This window comes from Crocuta crocuta, unplaced genomic scaffold (genome assembly GCF_008692635.1).
Source record: "Crocuta crocuta isolate KB4526 unplaced genomic scaffold, BGI_CrCroc_1.0 scaffold67, whole genome shotgun sequence".
NCBI classification, from domain to species: domain Eukaryota; kingdom Metazoa; phylum Chordata; class Mammalia; order Carnivora; family Hyaenidae; genus Crocuta; species Crocuta crocuta.
The window spans coordinates 2,527,900-2,535,649 of NW_027531896.1; the positions used below are offsets into that span (position 1 = coordinate 2,527,900).

The 7,750-nt window shown below is 51.3% G+C and overlaps 1 protein-coding gene across 1 annotated transcript in view; it reads left to right on the forward strand.

The window, feature by feature from the left end:
* The window catches only part of MAL (mal, T cell differentiation protein (MAL blood group)), a 25,975-nt gene that overhangs the window by 6,285 nt on the left and 11,940 nt on the right, over positions 1–7,750 (forward strand). The gene's annotated exons all lie outside the window — the stretch shown is intronic.

Below are 7,750 nucleotides of genomic sequence, written 5' to 3' on the forward strand. Positions count from 1 at the left end.
GGGTTCTTGGAGTTGAGAAGTGACTTTTCTGGTTTTTCAAGAACCAGAGGACTGCTTTGATCAAGAGTCTGTGACTTTGAGCTGTTCTCTGGAAACTGCCTAGGGTGATGATGGGGCTCAACCCCCACATGGCCATGCATACATCATCACAACCACGCTACGCTGAGAAAGGTTGCCTTTAAGCTTTCCATGCAGGTGGCATGAGGCATCCTCTCTCTCTGTCTGAGTGTTTTCAGGGGAGAGTAGGAGGATCCCAGATGCTGCTGCAGGGGAGAGGGAGAGCTCTCACCAGGTCACTCAAGGCAGGCCAGGGACAAAGGCTGACTATTTGCACCTACACCTGCCGCACCCTGCAGAGGGTGGAGGGGTACATTGTGCTGCCAGCCTAAGCCAGTTCTGCACAGCCTTTGTTCTGGGCTTAGGCACATCCTCAGGGAAGGGCTATGGGTGGGGCAGGAGGGCTGGGGTTGGACCACATGGGGCCTGCCTTGAGGTGCCATGGGGCTGGCCAGTGGATATCTGGATCGGGCTAGGGGCTAAGTCCTAATGGACTCATCGTTGAGCCCCACTTCCACCCTCTACACAAGCCTGTCTGGGGCTTCCTTCTGGGCTCTCAAGTTTCAGTCCCTGGACATAGAGGACAGTGGGTTGGACCAAAAGCCACCAGAGGCAGGCACTAAAATATTCCGGTGGGTATTCTCTTGCGGCACTGATGGATGTGAGGACAGTGAGTGAGTGAATGAGTGACACCCCTCGACCCTGAAGCACTAATGCCCTGGGCAAGTGTAGACTGACTCCTCACAGGCTCCAGATTGTTCCTGAGGTCCTGGAGCAGGTTCCTGGACTCTCTGCACTGTGGGGCCTCGACTTGCTTTCTACACTCTGGTGGAAAGCTTTAGCTCCTGCTTCGCTCCTGGCTGGGCACCAACAGCATGATTATTTTCCAGGCATTGATTTTCTGCCATGCTTAGTTCCAGGCTCTCTACCACTCCATCTCATTAATAGCTAATGTTCTGCCCACATGAGGGCAAAACAACTCCCTGAGGCCTGAGAAAAATATGTAGGAACTAAAAGAAAAGCCTTGTCACCAGCCATCACACATTGATATGCACGGGCAGTGGGGAGAGGCACGGGCCAGACTCAGCTGACCTGAAATTCCACACCATAGCCCCGGATTCCTGTTAGAATACTGCAGTTGGGCTGGGAGGGAAGGGTGCAGGAAGAGGGGGAGTGGGGTGAGAGGAGGAGGGTATCCCTGAAACTCCTGGATCCAGCTTTGAAGAAGGCCCAAAGAGAACCAAGAACCCAGGCTTTAAGCCGGGGGGACAGTCCAGGAATGGAGCAGATGGGGAAGGAGGTGAATGTGAAGCTGGCATCCTTATACCTGTTAGTGGGGGTGGGGGGTGCGGGTCCTGACCAACATCCTGTTGCTGGGCCCCCGGATGAGAACCACCAGTCCTGTGCCTGCGGAAGAGAGTGATGTCCTTCAGTGTTCTGACCTTTTGCTTGTTTTTTGGTCTTAAACACAAACCTTGGTATTCTTTTCCTCTGAAAGAACAGAGCCTATTGAGTAGGCAGAGGAGTGGGGGAGGGGAAGCCTGCTTCCAGAAGCCACCTCCTTTACAATTCTCTCTAACCCAGGGCTGCTGGGAGGGAGCAGGGTGAAGGCTAATGGGCTAGTCTCCTGTCACTTCTTATTGCTGTTCTCATGGCCATTTCCAAAACGACCCTAGACATGGGGAAGATTTCATGGTGAACTGCTTGTGGGTGACCTTGGGTAACTGCCACACTCACGGTGGATGTGACCGAGGCTCCTCAACTAGCCTGTCAGAGCTGGTACTCAGCAGCTGTGGGGGTGTGAGCATGTGACCACACCTCAGTTTCTGCATCAATAAAATGGGGATATAATAGCACCTACCTCGAGGATTGATGTGAGGAATATTACACACAAAGCTCTTAAAATAACATGATGCACGTAGTTACTGCTGAATAGGTATTAAGCACCACTTTTATTAATTTACTAATGACTCAGACAACTGTTTCGAGAGCAAGCGGCCAATCCCTGCTGAAAGGGGGTGACTGCAGGGTGGGGGCCATAAGACTCATCCTACACTACATCAGGCAGTGTAGAGGCAGGAGGTGCGCTGGGTTTGAAAGTGGGTGGGGCTCCAATGTTCATAGCAGCACTCTCAACAATAGCCAAAACATGGAAAGNAAAAAAAAAAGAAAGTGGGTGGGGCTGTTGAGGGCCCACTTGCCTTGTCTCTGGGGTACCGCATAGACACCACCCTCTGTAGGACCCAGCCAGCAACATCATGATCTCTGGCTCCTCTGCTCAGAGCTGCCCCTGGCCACCCTTCTGCCCAGAGGAAGGGAATGTCTTAAGCCTCTCTCATTTACCACCCCACCAGCTTGGTGCCAAGATGGGTGGGGATAGCTTTGTGACTTCTCAGTGCCACACAGATTGCTGCGTCTGCCCAAGNACATAGACACCACCCTCTGTAGGACCCAGCCAGCAACATCATGATTTCTGGCTCCTCTGCTCAGAGCTGCCCCTGGCCACCCTTCTGCCCCAGAGGAAGGGAATGTCTTAAGCCTCTCTCATGTACCACCCCACCAGCTTGGTGCCAAGATGGGTGGGGATAGCTTTGTGACTTCTCAGTGCCACACAGATTGCTGCGTCTGCCCAAGGGGAAGGGACCAATTGCCAGCGAGCCTGGGATTAAGCCTTCCAAAAATGATTTGTCTTCAGAGTCAGTGTATTGCCATCTGGAAGGGCGCTGGTTAAGGAAGAAGGCAGCCTCTGGCACAAAAGTGTGCCCTCACTTCCCTAAGCATCCGTCCTGCCTGGTGGCTGGTGATAAGCCAGACACAGTTGAATAGAGGGGACTGGCAGGAAAGATTCCACCTCACTTCTCTGTCCTAGGACTTTCCAGAACGAGCCCATAGTCCTCCACTGGTCTCCATTCAAGGTCTTCCTTTAGTGCAGATGACATGGTGGGACTAAGTCCTCTATCCTTCAGGCCTGGGCTTCACTACTACCCCCACCTGGAAGCCCACCCTGAGAGCACCCCTTTGCTGGCATTTGGCACCTGTACCGAAGGCTGTTGCTTGGGTATGTCTCCTGCCTGGACCCTAAGTCTGTCCGTGTTCTCAGCACAGATTGCACACTCTGAAGCATTTGTCAGTAGCATGCATTGGTTGGACAGGGGCTAACTTCTCACCTCCCACCTGGCTAGTATTTATGAATCACAAGAGGAGTCCTTGACTCCAAGGGCAGATGAAGGTGAAACTGACAGTTACCACCAATTCCTAAGAAAGAACCGCCAGGACCCTGAAAGGAAGCCCTGGGCCCTGCAGATGGGTGGTACATATGCATAATACATACCTGTTTTATTTGGTGGCTCACCGTGTTACTATCCTACTTGGTGATCCCCATTAGTACCTTTTGTTTTTCTAGCATTGAAGCCACTCCCATCCGTCTAGAATTTCCACGGATTTGCTGCTCTTTTATAGATGGCTTCTGGTATTTTTCATGGAATCTCCTTGTTTCTGTTTATCCTGCTGGGTAAAGCCCATGTGGTTAGGAAACTTTTCCATTCAAATGAGAACATGCTTGTCTGAAAGCCCCTAGTTCTGTGGACCTGAGAGAATGTCTCATTCATTCAGGATTGAGTGACTTTCCTCTGCTTCGGGAGGGAGATAGTACTGATCAGTGATCAGTGGCCAGTGCCTGAAACACAGGTGTGGCGGGTACTGTGGAAGAGATCTCCCAGGGACTTTAGAGAAGGGGGACTGCAGGCCCAGACAGGGGTCTTTTCTCAGTCCACGCCCACCGTATTAATGTCAGTGGCCGACCAGAACTCACCCCCATCCCTTTGAATCTCAAGTCTCTATCTCCCTCTTCACAAACAGACTCAAGGCCCCCTGAGTCCTGGCCTTACCTCCAGACTAGATAAAGGGACACTATTGAAGCCTACTTTGGGAAGGGTAATGGCATGATGGGTCCTTCTGCACACATGAGCCTGCTGATGAAGGGGCCAGGAGGACAGAGCAACTTGCACAGGTAAACTGAGTCAGGCAACCTCAACACCACTTCCGGTGTTTGCCTCAGGAGTAGCCTCAGAGGTCAGACTCCCCTTAAGCTGCCTTGTCAGTTGACATAGCGGGGCAGGGATCTGCCCACAGACACCTCCTTATAGAGTTAAAATAAGGGATCTGTGCACATTGGGCTCTGTCCCTGTTCTAGGCAGAGGTATTTAGCTGGTCACCCTCATTGGGTGGCAATACTTTTATCAGGACCTGACTGTGTCCTTGGTGGACCCAGAGCTGCTCCAGTGGAGCCTGGCAGCAAGACTGGAAGGGAGAGATGGACTCTGTTTTAGGGCATGTCTTTGGATAAGGTCTGCCTCCATAGGTGTACCTGGCTCAGTGCATACTGGCCCTGGTCAGGGGCACCCTTATCATCTCTTAAATGCATGAATGAACAAATGAATGAGTGATTGGGCGAGTGCAGGAAGCCTCTCCTTTGATGCTGGGGGCCTGAGTTCCTCGACACCAGGCGGGGGGTGGGGGGAGCTCACAGGAGAACCCAAGAAGCCGGCATAAACCCCACATGTGTGCTTCCTGCCATCTCCACCTCTCAGAACAGGAAAGGAGCCCCCCAGTCTTCCTCTCAGACCTGTTTTCTGAAGAGAAGAGCCAAGGGAAGTTTGGGGAAGGCTTCGGGGTCTTGGGGTTTTGGTCTTTCCCTCTGACCTTTCTCTGTGCACTCTCCGACCACCTGGTACCTATGTCCCCTTGACTTCCCCTTGCTGCCATTTCCCTGCTCCGCAACAGAACATCCATAACCAGCCTCTACGCACACACACATACACACCCTCTACTCTAACTCACAGAATGATGAATCTTCATAGCCACCCAACCCTGGAGCTGGCCGGGTCTCTCCTAGAGCACACAGTTACTATACTGGTCAGGCCACCTACACAACGTGCCTATCTAGCATTGCAATAACCCCTGGCTACTAAAATAGTCCCATTGAGTATGGAGCTTTCCAGAAACACCCACTGAGGTTACTGTTCCAAAGGGCTCGGAGCTCACAGCGGCTGGGACCAGTCTCCCCTGGTGTGGCCACCTTACCTTTCCTTTCCCTTCCTGGGGAGAGGATTTGTGACCCCCTTGATCAATGTGGCAGGACAACTTAGTGTTAGGTGCACAGTGTATGTTCTGTAACCAGTTTCCTTTCCTTCTCAAGAGTTCAGATTACAAACTCCTGTCCACAGGTGCCCGCAGGGCACACACACCATGCCTCCAGAGCCACTGGGAATCCCGATGCGGGGCTCCAAGGCGTGTGTGTGTGTGTGTGTGTGTGTGTGTGTGTGTGTGTGTGTGGAAAGTCCTGAATGGGAAGTCCTCTTTAGTTCATGCCTTAACTTGTTACTGGAAAAGCGTCCGCTTGTGAAAACCCTGGCAACGCAAAATGGAACCCCAGAAAAACATCCCGGGAATTTGAGCAATTCTTCTGAGTTGACTTCAGTTATCTCAGTTGTGCAGCATTAACACTGGACAATTGTGGATGCAGAGCTCTTTCATCTCTTCTCAAGCAATGGACACACCATATGAATCTCAAGAATGTGCTGGAGGATTCTTTTTCCCCCTTTTGGAACCAAGGCTCATTGTTTGAAGGAAGGAGCTCTCATATTTTAGTGTCCCTTGTGTTTCCCTCCACAAAGGCTGACACATTTTTCTCAACTTTAGATTTCTAGAAGATCATCAGTTTTTCTCTTTTTAATGGTTTTGAAGTTATTTTATTTTTATTTGAGAGAGAGAGAGCTCACGCACGAGTGGGGGAGAAGGCCAGAGATAGAGAGAGAGAGAGGGAATCCCAAGCAGGCTCCATACTCAGCACTGAGCCTGATGTGGGGCTCGATCTCATGACCCTGGGATCATGACCTGAGCAGAAATCAAGAGTCAGACACTTAACCGACTAAGCTACCCAGGAGCCTCTGAAGTTATTATTAAGTTCTGGGTCCCAGTAGGGTTTGGAATGGATAATCGTACATTGTGACATCCTAGACCTATTGGATCCTAGACTCGTCTTTCACATGGTGACAGATGAGGCTTTGCCTCATCATCTGGCCATTGAGACGGTGAGCACTCAGAGCACTCACCATCTGTCAGGCACTCCACAGACATAACCCCCTTTCACACCAATCCCATATGGTGGGCACGGTTGTAGTCACTATTTTTCACATAGAGAACAGAGAGGTTAAGTAACTTGCCCAGAGACAACAGGCCACCCTGTTGTAAGTGGCAGAGCTGAGATTGAAACTTGGTAATCAGTCTCTGAAGTTTACACTCTTAACCATGCTAGCCTGCCTCCTGTGGATTAATTCAGAAAGAAAAATTGAGAAGCTTCTCAGAGTTTACACAAGAGCTCCCCTAAAGACTGTCTCCTGAGGAAATATTTTTCCACAAAAATCATTGGATTGGGCAGGCCATGATTTATAAACTCGTTTTAAGTCTTTCAAATTTTTTCATTTGGTTTTTTTAGATGACCCCTGGTTCTTAGGGAATCTCAACCGCGCTCAGCATCCAAAACTGGACTGAATTAAAGACAGGTGGTTTCCAGTCTTGAAACAGCAGGGGTAGGGGCCTCAGACCTCCAGCTCATTCCCATTCAGGGACACTGAGGTCCCTGCATCTGCCTGACACCCAAGGACGAGCTAATCTCACATTGGAGGCAAGACAGGGATTGAAGCTCGAGGAGAGGGGAGGAAAGGGAGCTTTGCACCAAGAGCCCAGTCAGGAACTGGCGAGGTATCTCAGTGGCACCGCCGGACAGCCAAGCAAGGCGCTGGAGACAGGCGCCAGGCCGTATTCTGTCTGACAGGAATTACCAGAACATAATCCAAGGGTTTGTGTTATGAAAATGTGTTCTAAGGCTTCTGGCAAACAGCCTGGGATGTCTGATGCGTGTGCTGTAACTCTGCTTCTCTCCACTTGAGTCAGACCCTGGGCATCAGTGTTTTGTCAGGTTGTCCCAGGCAATTCTAGTGTAGAGTGAGGGCTGCAAACCATGGTGTTAGCCCAGACCCACCCGCACTTTCCAGCCTGTGGATCTGGGCCCCACAGAGAGAGCTCAATGCAGATGACACTCAGGCCACCCAATTTATAGACTGTTTTCTGCAACCACCCTAGCCAGCTACACCATCTTGGTTACAGAGGACGGTGACCTGGGTGTAGCTCGGGGGTGCTGGGAAGTCTGGCCTGTTAACAGAGACGAATGGAAACGGGTCATGCCTCCACTTGTGTTTTAAAATGATTGCTTCTGAGCATTGGCCACCGGGGAGCTGGGAGCCGCGTGGAGTTTTCTTTACAAAGGGAAATGCTTGAACCTTCACCTACCCCTTTCTGTTGACAAATATTTGGCCAGTGGGGTCCTGAGGCCAGGATGGGGTGGACTGCTCCCTGCCCAGGATGCCTTATCTCCCCGGGTGTGGGTGCTATGCTTGCTCTCTCTGTTTGCTCTCTGCACACTTAGTAGGTGAAGTGGGGCAGGCACTGGCTTTGCCCCATGATTCACACTGAACCCCAGCTTTCCATGGAATAGGGCCTGGCAATCAGTTCTGTCTTGAGCATCACCCCCCTTGAGCCCCATCTCCAGCCACTCTCCCTGTCTCATTGCCTTCCTTATGCCCAGCTCCCTGGTTTTCTGAAACCCTCCTGCTCCTTCAGCATCCTCTGGGCT